This window comes from Anolis sagrei, chromosome 3 (assembly GCF_037176765.1).
Source record: "Anolis sagrei isolate rAnoSag1 chromosome 3, rAnoSag1.mat, whole genome shotgun sequence".
In the NCBI taxonomy this organism is placed as follows: domain Eukaryota; kingdom Metazoa; phylum Chordata; class Lepidosauria; order Squamata; family Dactyloidae; genus Anolis; species Anolis sagrei.
This window is the reverse complement of record NC_090023.1, coordinates 190,530,810-190,544,182: the sequence shown is the minus strand read 5'-3', so window position 1 is coordinate 190,544,182 and position 13,373 is coordinate 190,530,810. Positions and strand designations below refer to the sequence as shown.

The 13,373-nt window shown below is 38.3% G+C and overlaps 1 protein-coding gene across 3 annotated transcripts in view; it reads left to right on the top strand.

Moving 5' to 3' along the window:
* Positions 1 to 13,044, top strand: part of PWWP2B (PWWP domain containing 2B) — a 72,996-nt gene extending 59,952 nt beyond the window's left edge. For all 3 annotated transcript variants that reach the window (XM_060768672.2, XM_060768671.2, XM_060768673.2), the window contains exon 4: positions 12,503 to 13,044. The gene's annotated coding sequence lies outside the window, so the exon portion shown is untranslated. The remainder of the gene's footprint in view (positions 1 to 12,502) is intronic.
* Positions 13,045 to 13,373: the final 329 nt, after the last annotated feature.

Below are 13,373 nucleotides of genomic sequence, written 5' to 3'. Positions count from 1 at the left end.
AAAAAGCCCTTTGGAAGCTGATTTCTAGGTCCCATACCATGTTCTGCTGCCCCTCCTAATATTGTGGAATCTTTGCATGTCTACAAAATCTTGCCCTGGAGCCTTTATATGCTGAAACATGTTATAAGAATTATGATGTTTGAAGAATGATTTGTTTCCACAGCTTTCTTTGTGAGAGAATGCATTCTTATTTTGTTCTTTGTAGCTCATCCAAAACAGTAAGTTAGAGTGGTGTTAATTTTAACCAACTTCTGGAGTCTGCTGCAAAATGCCAGGCTTGAGAAATGAGAATTAATTTAGAGGGGGGAGGGAATCACAAAAAATAATTTCCTTTTTGCCTCTCACCAGTTATTAGGAGGCAGTAATGAAGATTTTTGGGAGAAAGAAATACAGTCTCCATACAGTAGGACCCAGGAGACATTTGGCTCTCCATCTGAAACTTTCAATCCCACTCACCATAATAGGAGATTGTAAAAGTTGTTGTCCAAAATGTTCTTCAGCCCTACTGTACAGCAGACTTCCCCAACCAGTTTCTAATGTTTTGTCCTAGAGCTCTCATCACCCCAGCAAATCTGACCCAGTACACCAGGTGTGATGGGAGCTGTAGTCCAACAACTGACTATAGTTTGTGTTTGATTGTTCTACATATCTTTCTTCTGGTCTCAATCCCCAAAATGCGTGTTCATGAGCTTCATTTCCTCGAATAACAACTTGTGTGTGGATGGTACTAAGTGGAAGTGTGAATGATACTAAGTCCACTCTAAAGGAAATGTGAAGTTGTTTACAGTGTGGGAAATTTGAGCAAGAAACTGAGTTGTACTTTACATGCCTGAGATCCTGTTGCATATTAGGTAGAAGCTAAACCTTAGTACCAGGGAACAAAACCAAACACTCAGTAAAATGTATCTGGTTTTATACATTCAGCCTTCGTTTAAGTCGGTATATATATTTCATCTTCCCTGTTTGGGTCTAGCCAGATTACATCAGTATTTGAGAAGATAGCAGAGGAACTACAAATTCAGAGAAGAGGAATCTCGTAGGAGATAATTGGAAGATGAGTTGCTTAATTACACTATGTAACAAAATTGGAAACGTTTTCTGTTCCTGGTTTGAAAGTGTTATTCCTGTTTAATTGTGATGTTTTTACGTTGAAAGTAGTTGTTATACTTTAGAAACTTCATTTTTATGGCTGATACAAATTATGTTGAATTAGTCAAGACTCGAGATATTCATTGAAAAACTATAGCAAAACACGCTGCATGTCCCACAAAAACAAGTTTTTCCATGTTTTAATGATAGAACCAATTAGGAAATGAGAGTTGTAACCTAGGAACAAAAATCATGTTACATAGTGTTATTATTTCATGATATTCTAGCCCTGCACTAAGATTTACTCAACTGTTCTCTCAGCCCCTTCCCATCCAACAACTAGTTGATGTGTACAGCATTATTCCCAATTGAAAAATCTCATTTATGGGATTATGGATTTTATTATCTTTTTAAGAAAACTGATGTCTGTCCATGCTTATTTAGAAGTACCATATTTTCCGGTGTATTGGACGGCCTTTTAACCCTGGAAAATCTTATGAAAAGTCGGGAGACGGCTAATATGTCGGGTATAAAATTAAAATAAAAAGAATAAAAGAAAATAATAAAATCCAACTCAGCAGTGCAACCTGAGAAGGGAGGGAGGAAGAGAAGGGCGGAGGGAGGGTACGGAGACGAGGAGCAGCAGGCCACATTGTCATGGAGACTGGCTGGGGGTGATGGCCGGCTGGGCTGTCCCCGCCGCTCTCGCCACTCTACTTTTGACGCCCTCCGCCCCTGCCACTCTCCTCCTCTGAAGGCCACTGGGCTCGCCTAGCCCCAAGGAAGCGTCTTCAGACTATGACTCCCAGCTTGCTGAGTCGTAGTTCCCCAACTTCCTGAATGCCTCAGCGGGCACATCCAAGGTATGCCGCCACCCGGGGCTGCTGAGAATCGTAGTCCGGAGGCGCTTCCTTGGGCCTAGGTTAGCCCAGTGGCTTTCGAAGGAGGAGAGCGGTAGGGGCAGTGGAGGGCCTTGAAAGTAAGGTGGTGGGGATGGCAGGGACAGCCCAGTGGGCCATCACCCCTGGTCGGTCTCCCTGGCAATACGGTTTGCCACTCCTCCTCCCTGCACCTTTCCTCCGCCCTCCTCCTCCTCCTTCCCTTGCCCCGCATTGACTTGAGATTTCTTGTAACTAGATGGGCATAGTGTTGGAAGAGGGGAAGTCTTATATGGCGAGTATATCCCTAACATATTTTATCTTGAAAAGTTGCGGGTCGTCTTATACCCCCAGTCATCTTGTATGCCAGAAAATACGGTCAGTCCCATTTTGCTCAATAGGCATGGCAGTAGGAGGAGACTCGCAGCAATGTAAAAAAGAAGTCTGCACTATTGGTTGTAATTCTTTCCAGTTTAGATGTTTTTTTCCAGTAGCAAAAGGAACATAGGGCAGTTCTAGGCATACATAGAAAAGTTCTCAAACATTCAGGCATAGTTCAGTTAAATGCCACAGGTTCACAGGCTCTTATTTCCAATCATTGATCAGAGATAATGGAAGAATCTTGTGGATTGAGTGAGGAACATTCATAGGCAATAGCCAGGTGAGGGGCTAGAAATTCCTCTTTCCCATCTTAAATCCAAAGAAATGTTCTATCAGTTGCCTTAGTAGCAATTAAATGTAAAGGCACCAGCTTTCACCTACTATATTTTCCCCATTCTCACTGGTTCCCTCTTATGAATCCTCATAAAATCCACATTTATACACATGGGAGAGAGAGAGAGAGAATGTATGCTGATTAATTATTTTGTTGATCCAAATGAATCTATTTGCATAGCCCAGTGATAATCAAACTGTTTTGGCCTACAACTCCCAAAAATCCCAGCCAGTTTACCAGCTATTAGGATTTCTAATCAGTCGTTCTGAGTCCCTCTATGGAGGGACTCAGGTAGAGAATATAGGGATATAAAAGTTTTAAATAAGTAATAATATTTCTGGGAATTGAAGGCTAAAACATCTGGGGACCCATAGGTTGAGAACCACTGGCATAGACCTATATAGATTTGGAAGATTACTCCCAAAGCTGTCTAGAACAATGGTTCCCAAACTCTGTTCCTCCAAATTTCTTGGACTTCAACTCCCAGAAACCCCAGCCAGCTTGGCAAACAGTCAGGAACTCTGGGAGCTGCAGTCCAAAATACTTGGGAACCATTGCTATAGAAGGTGGCTTCCTATTAAGCAAGAATGTAAATGTTGGCTTGATGATTGAGCAGCCCAGCTAAATGAGGAAACTCTCAAAGGTCACTCCTTGCAAATGGAACGACATCTGTTAACACAGACTGACATTCAAAGTATAATTAAGGGATTTCCCAGGTTGCATATGGTGGTGGAATAATGCTGAAATAAAAGTGCTAACAGCATATGTATTTTGATTCTCTTGAGAAGTCTCTAGCATGGGGGATCAGATACAAATGGTACACAAAATGAAATGGGGGAAAATGCAAAGGAGATCACTGCAGTTATCTGACTTAGAAAGAGATAATTTATGATCACTAGGTGCAGCCTGTCATATATGTGGAGCCTCACACTCTTACTCACAATTTACAACATAAGGCTTGGGTTGTGAAGGAACGACAAATGTTTTATTGGGTAGCAAATTGAATAGAATTCATAGATTTTGTCTTTGTGTTTTGGAAATTTTGGGTACATATCTTCAGAAGTATTAATAAGGCGTTCATACAGAAAGTGCATTTTCTTTGTTATAATTTATTATTGGATGTTCCCCCTTTGCAGCAAAATAATGTAGCTGCAAGCTATGAAGGCATCCCTACTGAGTGTGTTTTATTGGTATGCATCAAGGGACTCCTGCTGCAATCCTGTTGCTGCTTCCTGACTTGAAATTAAATCCGCCTGAGCTTGGTAGAGTTCTTTCCAAGTAGAGATGCATTGTATTTCATTAAGAACATTCATAGTTGAGGGATATTGAGACTTACTCACCTAAACATTGGGAATTTCTCTCAAAGCAATTTTTAGCAAATCTCTCCTTGATCATGAGAGGAATATGGATGGAGGACAAGAGAGCTAGGTAAAAATATTCAGCCTTGTAAGATCTGCAGCCATCTTCAAAGGGGTTAAGTATAATCAGTGACTGGTTTTATCAATTAGTGATCTAGATTTATTTTGTGGAAGGTACAAATGTTCCTGCTGTTCATTTTTAAATACTGGAAGAAACAGGATTTTTAGAAATCCGTTGACCCCATAAACCTGTCTGGGGATAAAATGATTTATGAGATAATCAATTTGGAATTAAGTAGCATGTCTGCTAAATTTTGAAAGAGGGGCATCTAAATTTCGTTTTATGACTTTGGGATATTTTTACAGTCTGGTACTGGAAAGCACATATTGGGATCCACTGGCAAAAGAATAAACAGATCTTTACGCTTATTCAAGATTGTATTTTATTTAGACGGGGTTTTTGTAATGCTGTTTTATCAAATTCCAACATGTTTAGATATTGATTGGCCTTCTGCATGAGCTTTACATTCAATCTAAGAACAGAATTTTCTGGAGTTGATGAAAATATTTGTCAATTTAATGTGATCATTACATAATAAAAGGGGTCTTGAAGACCTGTTTCTTCTTTTGCCTGGAGAGCTTGAGGTATTATTAGAGCAATTATTTAAATTAGTTAGGATTTTTAATGCATTTGAAAATTAAGTTTCTGAACTTTTACTAAAAGAATAACAGTAAAGATGGTTTAACCTTAAACAGTCATAATCATAGCAGTAATAATTAGTGTAGATGTTATTATCTTGAAAACTGCTGCACCTCATCCAGAGTTCACTTTGCCCTCAGCACCAACCAGGACTCCAAAAGCAGTAATAAAACAGTTTATTGAAGAAAGTAAATATAAAAAGAGAAAATCACCAAAAGGGATAAGAAAGGCAAAATCCAACAGGTAGTCAGAAAAAGTCCATAAGTAAAAAGCCCAACAAAACTGGTAAGAATTGGAATACTTCAAAGGCAATAATCCAAAAGGTACAGGAAAACAAGTCACATGAGCATGAATCCATGGAAACAAGAATCAAAACATGAACATGAATCCAGAAAAACCAAGAACTTAGGCTAAAACATGAACTAGAAACAGGACTTGAGATCCTCGCTATCTAGCAACATTGCCTGATCTGAATGCTCAAAGAGACATTCTCTAATTTAAGGGCTGCAAAACATGAGGGCATTTCTTTGACCTTTACTTTCTAGCTTGCGAGACTTTCTCTGTGCTTCCTTCTCACTGAGCCTTTTGGATTTCCTGAACATGATGTTTTTCCCCCAAGATCAAGCCTGAAACCCCTGTCAAACACACCTGCTCTCTCAGGCGAGCTATTTTGGCCACCAAGGCCTTTATCAGGAGTTGCTAAGCTATTTGTAGGAGAAAATCTCGCAAGCCCCATCTCACAGACAGAATCTTGATCTAAAATTCCCTCATTTCCCTCAGTGAAAGAACCATCCACCGCTCTCCCAGGTCCTCCAGGCTTTGGAATCGCAATGCCCTCATCTTCATCCATTTGAACCACAAGAAAAACAGCCCTATAACACTGTGCAACAAATGAAAAAAATATGTTCCTGGTTTAAAAGTGTTATTCCTGTTTAATTGTGCAGTACTTAACTTTGAAAGTAGTTGTTATAATTCAGAAACTTGTGGCTGCCACAAACTATGTTGAATTGGTTGAGACTCAATGAGGTATTCATTGAAAAACTACAGAAAAATGTGCCTCAGGATGTCCTGCAAAAGTTATTGCAGTTTAATAAACATTTTCCATGTTTCTATGATGGAACTAATTAGGAAATGACATTTATAACCCAGGAACAAAAATCATGTTACTGAGTGCAATTTATGCTAGGGGAGAATTCTACAATGTATTTAAGATTCAAAAGCTTCCTATGGTTGGGAAATTGTGTTGTCCATCTCAGTGGGACCCTAGAGAGCCGCAGCCTGTAGTTTCCTTCTCCCATATCCATAAACATTTAAAGTCAAAATTTGGTAACTAGACTTGGTTATAATTGCCTTTATACCCTGTTCTCAATCAGTCATATTGACACCTTCATTGAGCTTAGCCAGAAAGGGTTGACGGAGAGGAGAGAATATAAGCAGGTTTGGCCTTACATGAGATCCATAGGTTACATTATATTCATTCATGTTCTTAGTGGATGGGAGCTGAGAGAATAAAGGTTATCAGAATGCATCTAAATAACCACACAATGTTAGGGGTTTGTCCTCCAAAACCTAATGATTAGGCCATATAATTCCTACCTTAAATACACAGCGGTTAGTCCCAAAGAATAGTTCCCAATTGTCAGGAATTTCAAATTAATTTAAAGAGGGGGTCCTAGATTATATATATATATATATATATATATATATATATATATATATATTGCTCTTGGTCTAATTTCATTTAGCCTGTTTGTTTGGGATGAAGAGAGTGGGGAGAGAAGGAGTTGACAAAGAGAAAATTCAGACTGGCCACCCTTCTTTAGCCTACTGTCTCTGGATTTGATAGGGAAAAAAGACTGTTCTCCACCTCTACTTTAAAGGGCCACAATAATTTCCTTTTTTACACAAATTATTGTGTGTTCGCTAACCCTCTGATCATGAGTCCATGATGTTCTTTTAGCCCCAGATCATATCGACAAGCAGCTGTATATATCAGGAGCATATGTCATGGTGCAATTGGTGCTTGATGTAAAAACAATAAAGAAAAAAGTAGAGGAAGTATTTCAGAAGAAATAACTGGTAGAACCACTTCTGAGTCTTTCTTGCCTAAGAAAGCCTTATCAAATTCACGTGGTTGGCAAAAGCCACAAATGAGAGACATGCAGCATTTGACCCTTCAGTGATGATCACTTTTGGCAGACTGTGGGAGGAGATATCTTTTTAGCCTTTGTAGTTTAGATTCATGATGGAATGGTAGCAGAATCTTGAGTGTTTAATGCTTACCTACTTAGGCGAGTACATTGTTCGAGTATGATGGCCTTCCAAGTGTAGTGTCTTGGTGGTGGATACGTAGATGGACTGTGGAGCCCTATTCTTGATCCGCATGTTCTTCCACAGTGAGGGCATTGGTTTCCAGGTAGAAAGCGATCCCAGGCAGGATTGGCTTGATGCGCCTTCCTCTTGGCAAATTTTTCCCTTTCTTACTCCATTCTTGCCTGTTCGAATTCCACAGCACTGCTGGTCACAGCTGACCTAATAATAATAATAGTTTTATTTCTTGCCCACCTCTCCTTACGGTTCAAGGTGAATTATAGCACTACTAAAACATAAACAAACACATAATCATTTGAAAACGTTCTGTAAAATACACATATTAAAATCCCTCCATAAAATATGTATCAAAACACAAAAGAAAAGGCATACAGTGGTGTTTAAAATTCACCATTAAGAGTGTTTGGTTTTCTTCTAATGTGCTGCCTCACGTGACAGGATACGTTGTAAGATAGCAAGCTGTCGGCAGGTCTTGAATTTCACCTTTGAGGACCCAAGTTTACCTAGAAAGGGGAATGAAAAAACACAACCCTCATATAGATGTGTCAGTGCTGTTCACCATCAAGTCAGCTTCAACCAGTAATGAACCTATAGGTTACAGACCTTATCATCATACCTAATCAGGTCTTGCAAATTTGGGGCTGCATTTTCCTTGATGAATCAATCCTGTAATGTATTATATTTTTTTTTCTGTTGCTTTCCACTTTACTGAACATTGCAGTCATGTCTCATGAGATGGCCAAAATACAACAGCCTCAGGTTGGTCACATTGGCTCCTGGGGAGAATTGAGGCCTAATTTGCTCTGTTGTTGTTGTTATTACTTTCCACTAAGTTTGCTTCACCTATAATGACAGACATTCAAGGTTTGCTCTGATCAAGAGTTCTGCTCAGGTCCTGCAAACTCAGGACCTGAGGTGAAACTATCCACCTGTAATGCTTTCTTTCTTTTCCTAGTGCCTCTCACTTTACTGAGCATTATCCTATTTTCTAATGAGTTATAGCATCTCATGCTGTGGCCAATATATGCTAGTCCCAGTTTGATCATCTTGATTTCTAGAGAAATTTCAGGTTTGATTTGCTCTTAAAGACATTTTGACAATTCATGACATCTGTAGAACTTCTTCATTTCCACATTTCAAAATTGCCTTTCGCTCTTTTCACTAGATTCCATATCCTTACATAAAAATCAGAAATATTGTGATGTGGATGATTTGATCTTTGGTATTTTAATGATGCATCTTCTCAAGTTTTTCATTTGCTTTAAGGCACATTTATTTGTGTGTTTGGGGGGGGGGGGGTCCACACTATGGTAGCTGTGAAGTTCTTCTAGCACTACATTTCAAATGAGTTTACTTGCAGAAATAATATGCTGTGAATAGTTGTGACTTTCATATTTAATAATATCCTTACATATATAATTTTTTACATTTTATACATCTAGTTCTTTCATAGCTGCTTTTCCAAGTCTTAGCCTTCTTCTGATTTCTTGTCTACAGCCTACATTATGATTAATGACTTAGCCAAGGTATAGAAAATCTTCAGCTGTTTTGATGTCTTTGTTGTCTGGTCTAAAGTTTTGTAAATATTTGGTGGTCATTGTTTTTGTTTTCAGGATTATAAACTGAAAGTAGTTGTGTTATCTGATATATCTTGGCAGCTTCAGGGCCTAGCTTGTATAGTTTGAGTATCCAAAATTGTTCCTTTGTTTTCCAAAAACAATGGACTTTAGCATTTGATTGTTGCTAAAGTGTGATATTTTGGGTTGTCTCCATTCAAGTGGATTTATGAAAGAAACATTTGTTTCAAGGGGAGTGTCTTGGTTATTTAAGGAATCAATAGACTGCATTTTGTTACGTTCAGTTTGCTTTGGATCTTATTTCTTCATATTGTAAAGCAGGAAAAAGTAGCACAACCTGACATATCATATATATTTAAGCCGATCCAGATATAAGCCAAGGCACCCAATTTTACCACAAAAAAACTGGGAAAACGTATTGACTCGAGTATAAGCCAAGGGTGGGAAATGCCGCAACTACTGGTAAATTTCCAAATAAAAATAGATATCAATAAAATTACATTCATTGAAGTATTGGTAGATTAAATATTTTGAATATTTACATAAAACTGAATATTGAATATTTACATAAAACTGTAATTTAAGATAAGACTGTCCAACTGATTAAACCATTATTTTAACTTTCTTCAATGTAAATGTGCTTACGTATCCTTCGAATAATAATAAAGAGAGTAAAATCATAAATGTAGTAATAACTATAATACTGGAGTAAAATCATAAATTAACAAAAATAACAGAGTAAAATAATAAATGTAATAAAATAATAGAGTAAAATAATACATGTAATAATAATAATAAATAGAGTAAAATCATAAATAACCTTGACTCGAGTATATGCCGAGGGGGGCTTTTTCAGCCTAAAAAAAGGCTGAAAAACTCAGCTTATTCGGGAGTATATACAGTAACTTAAGATATAAAACAAAAATCAGACTTAAATGTATTAATGATCTTTAGTTCCAAGAGACTTTTGAGAGTGAGTACTAAGCTGACTGGCAACAGGTTGATCTTTCTGCCTTGGGAATCTAGCTATATTATGAAAGGATGTTTCATTACCTCTTTTCCTTCTCTAATTTTGAATAAATGCTTTGCTAGTAGTACTGATTGAATCAATGGAACTTACATAAGTGCTGATTTACCAAAGTTTTAACCCATTTGATGGATTTACTCTAGTTGGAACTAAGAGTTGAACTTAGCCCATTGTATTGTGTGGATAATGTTTCCCTACATCTTAAAAACTTGGAAATCCATATTGCCATATCATCAAATTCTTATTTATTTATCGCATCAGGAGCGAAACAAGGGTACAATTGTAATATATTTGAGAAAATACAAAGTTTGCAGACTTGGCATTCTATTAAATGTCCTTTGACCAGAAGATGGCCCCTTGGGGTGCCTCTGGTGTTGGTGTGAGAAGGTCCTCCATTGTGCATGTGGCAGGGCTCAGGCTGCATTGTAATAAGTGGTCTGTGGTTTGCTCTTCTCCACACTCGTAGCCCCATTTCTTGAGGTTGGCTCTACATCTCATGATGCCAGAGTGCAGTCTGATACTGAAATGTATTTTAAATATGGAGTATTTGCTTACATCAGTGGCTTCTTCATCAGATGGCTTTTCCTACAGAATTTGTTTTGGAAATATCGTAGATAGTTGTTTAGAGGAGGCAGAGTTTTTAAGAAATACAGGTTTTAAAATACTACAGTCAACAAATCAGTACCTTCTTTAGTTCTGTAGTTTGTGGACTTGTTATTTACAGAATAATATTAGGAAATACAAATAGGATTATTTCACAAGAAGCATAGGAAGCTATAAAATAAATAACATTTCACAATGCTGAATTTATTCCTAACAAGGGTGTTTTGAAAAAGCCTTGCTCTTATAAATTGTATTACAGAGTTCCGCCCTTGTCTCAAGGGTTTCACCGAACAGTAATATTTCTTTATTCTGCTCTCTTTAAGCTTTTTGCCTTTCGTAACATAAAACAAGAGAACAAGATTTTTTTGTTCCCCCCATCCCAGTTAGATAAGTTTCGAGAATATTTGATTTCATATGAAATGTTTGTATGTGCTCCTCTGAAGATTAGATATGAGTGACTTCCAAAGAGTGTCTTAGTATCCATCAGTAGAACTACTGGCGTTGGGAACTGGAAGTTATTAACCATGGAGTAGAAAAGGCGAAGGGCTAAGGTGGTTGCTGTCATTTGCTTGAATTCTGTGAGATGGGACGTCAGACCTGTTTGTAGCTCATAGCACTGTTCCTGTGTAGAACAGTGCTTCCCAACCTTTGGTCCTCCAGTTGTTCTGAACTTCAACTTCCACAATTCCTAACAGCTGATAAACTGACTGGGATTTCTGGGAGTTGAAATCCAAAACAACTGGAGAACCAATGGTTGGGAACTACTTCTCTAGAAAATGCTACAGCTCATGCATGTTGGGACAGACTATTTTCACCACCCCACAGATGTATTGATATCCTTTTACCCCCCAAATTGTTCTTGCTTTAGAACCTCATGAAGGAAACCAGGTAAGTTATTGAGATCCATAGCAAGCTAAATAGCAGGTGTAGAGAAACATTTCTTACTATAATCACTGTTGGCTACAGCTCATAATGAAACCTGAAATAATTCTTACAAGGTAGAGAATATGTATACAGTACAACACCTGTATTTGTGAGGAATACATGCCCAGACTTCGTGTTGACACACAAAATTTCACATAATTGTGAATCTTATTGAAATAGAAGACCTATCCAAGAATACCATGGAACAAATATGTGAAACTCAATGCCCGCAGGCTGAATTTGGCCCACAATATCATTTTATGTGGCCTTCCAGATGCTGGACTGCAATTCCTGTATTCCTCATCATTAGACATCATGACTAGAGGTGATGGGGGTGGCGACAGCTGACAGAGAGCTCTGGTATGGGCTGGTCCATTAGGTCACAAAGAGTTGAACGCAACTGAACAAATAAACAACAACAATAAATATTTGGAAGGCTGCAGTTTGTTCCATTTAGCCAGGGTAGTGGGATTTGAATTTAGATCGAAGGCTTGTAAATATGTTGTCTTGTTTTAAAATGCCCTTTAACATTTTCCCAAACTCAGAGCCACAAATGCTGTTGGGAATTGTCATTCAATAGCATCTGGGAAGTCAATGTAAAAAATTATAGTTGTCCTACTGTATCCATGGATTCTCTGTCCATGGTCTCAATGAAGGCAACTGTAATCCTGTTGTGGCCTTCTGTGAAAATGGGTTTGATACCCCTACTATGGAATCTCACTGTAGGGCTTAGAAAATGTTTAGAGAGGACATATTTTGTTGGATGTGAATAAAGGAAACTTGATTTTTGTTTACTGTGACAGAAAGGAAGACTCGCAATTGAAACCGTAACAGTGAATTTGCCTTTGAGAATTATATGTATGTCAAAGCAACTTCCACAAGTTACTTATTTTTCAAAATAAGAGTAGAGTAAAATGTATTTCCCCGTCGGTTCATGTATGACCCTCAAAAGAAAGGATTGGAGCAAAAACTATTGTAATAACTTGACTTTTCATCTGCTGCCAGGAATGTGAAGATATTATGAATATTAGCTTTTTTTCCTCTTTCAGAGCAGATTGCTAACCATTTTTTATCTCCAGTTCCATGTGTTTTTTGACTATGACTCTCCTTCAGAAGAATGAGTTCCACTGTGACTTTTGCTTCAATACAAATGTTGTCTGTGGTGCTCCAGTTTGCTGTGACAGGTTTAGCCAGTGAGGATCTGTACTATATTTAGAGGGATGCCTGTGTGTACCGTTCTTGTGTTCGATGACTGTGTTGTCACTCTCAGTAACCTCTTGCTTCTTTCACTTTCTTCAAGGTAACCGAAGCTAAGAGCACAGCTGTCCTAGAGTTTCACAAAGTCTGTAAACATCCTGACTTGCTTCCCTGGGAGAATCTTCAGGTTTCAGTGCACATGGCAGCAGGATACGTTTTCAGACTGGTCCGGCTCACTCACCTGTGAAAAAGAGGAAAAAAAGGCATCTGGACTGCTCAGGAAGCCTTCCAGAAGCTAGTCTGACCAAAAGTCATAGGGCTACTTAACCCAAAAGAAGCAAACTTGGCGAGTAATGTTTCCACAAAGTAGGATCCTAATGAAATACTACAACTTGGAATGTATTTATTTACCTATGAAATGATAGCTATTCTTGATAATCCCCCCCCCCCTCCGATTTACACATACATTGCTGCTGCTTTGACTTAACAAGATCTCTCACACTTTGTTTTTAACGCTGCAAAACTGTTTACTCCAGTTTCTGTACACTCTTTGAGAAGGGACATGCAATAGAATGGAAATCAGTGTAGTCTTAAGTTGAAATGGACTCACTTTCGTGTCTATTAAAATTTGGAAAATGTGCAACACATTATCTCTGGATGACTTTTGTTCTAAATAATGAAACGGGGGGTCTATTTATCTGGCGTAGCTTGTGGGATCTTAACAGGTCCCTTTCCCTCCACCATGTTCTCACAGTTCCAAAGGAAAGAGAATTACCAAGGTCCAAGCAACCAAAACAGAAATGTAGAGAACCAGGGTTTTTGTTTGGCTATTGAGTTCTTATAAACCAGTGGTTCCCAACCTGTGGTCCATGGACCACCAGTGGTCTGCAAGAACTAAAATATGGTCTGTGGCCTCATTGTTACTACACCGTTGCAACAAGAGTGACTGGTCTTGCCAAGGCTTATTAAATATG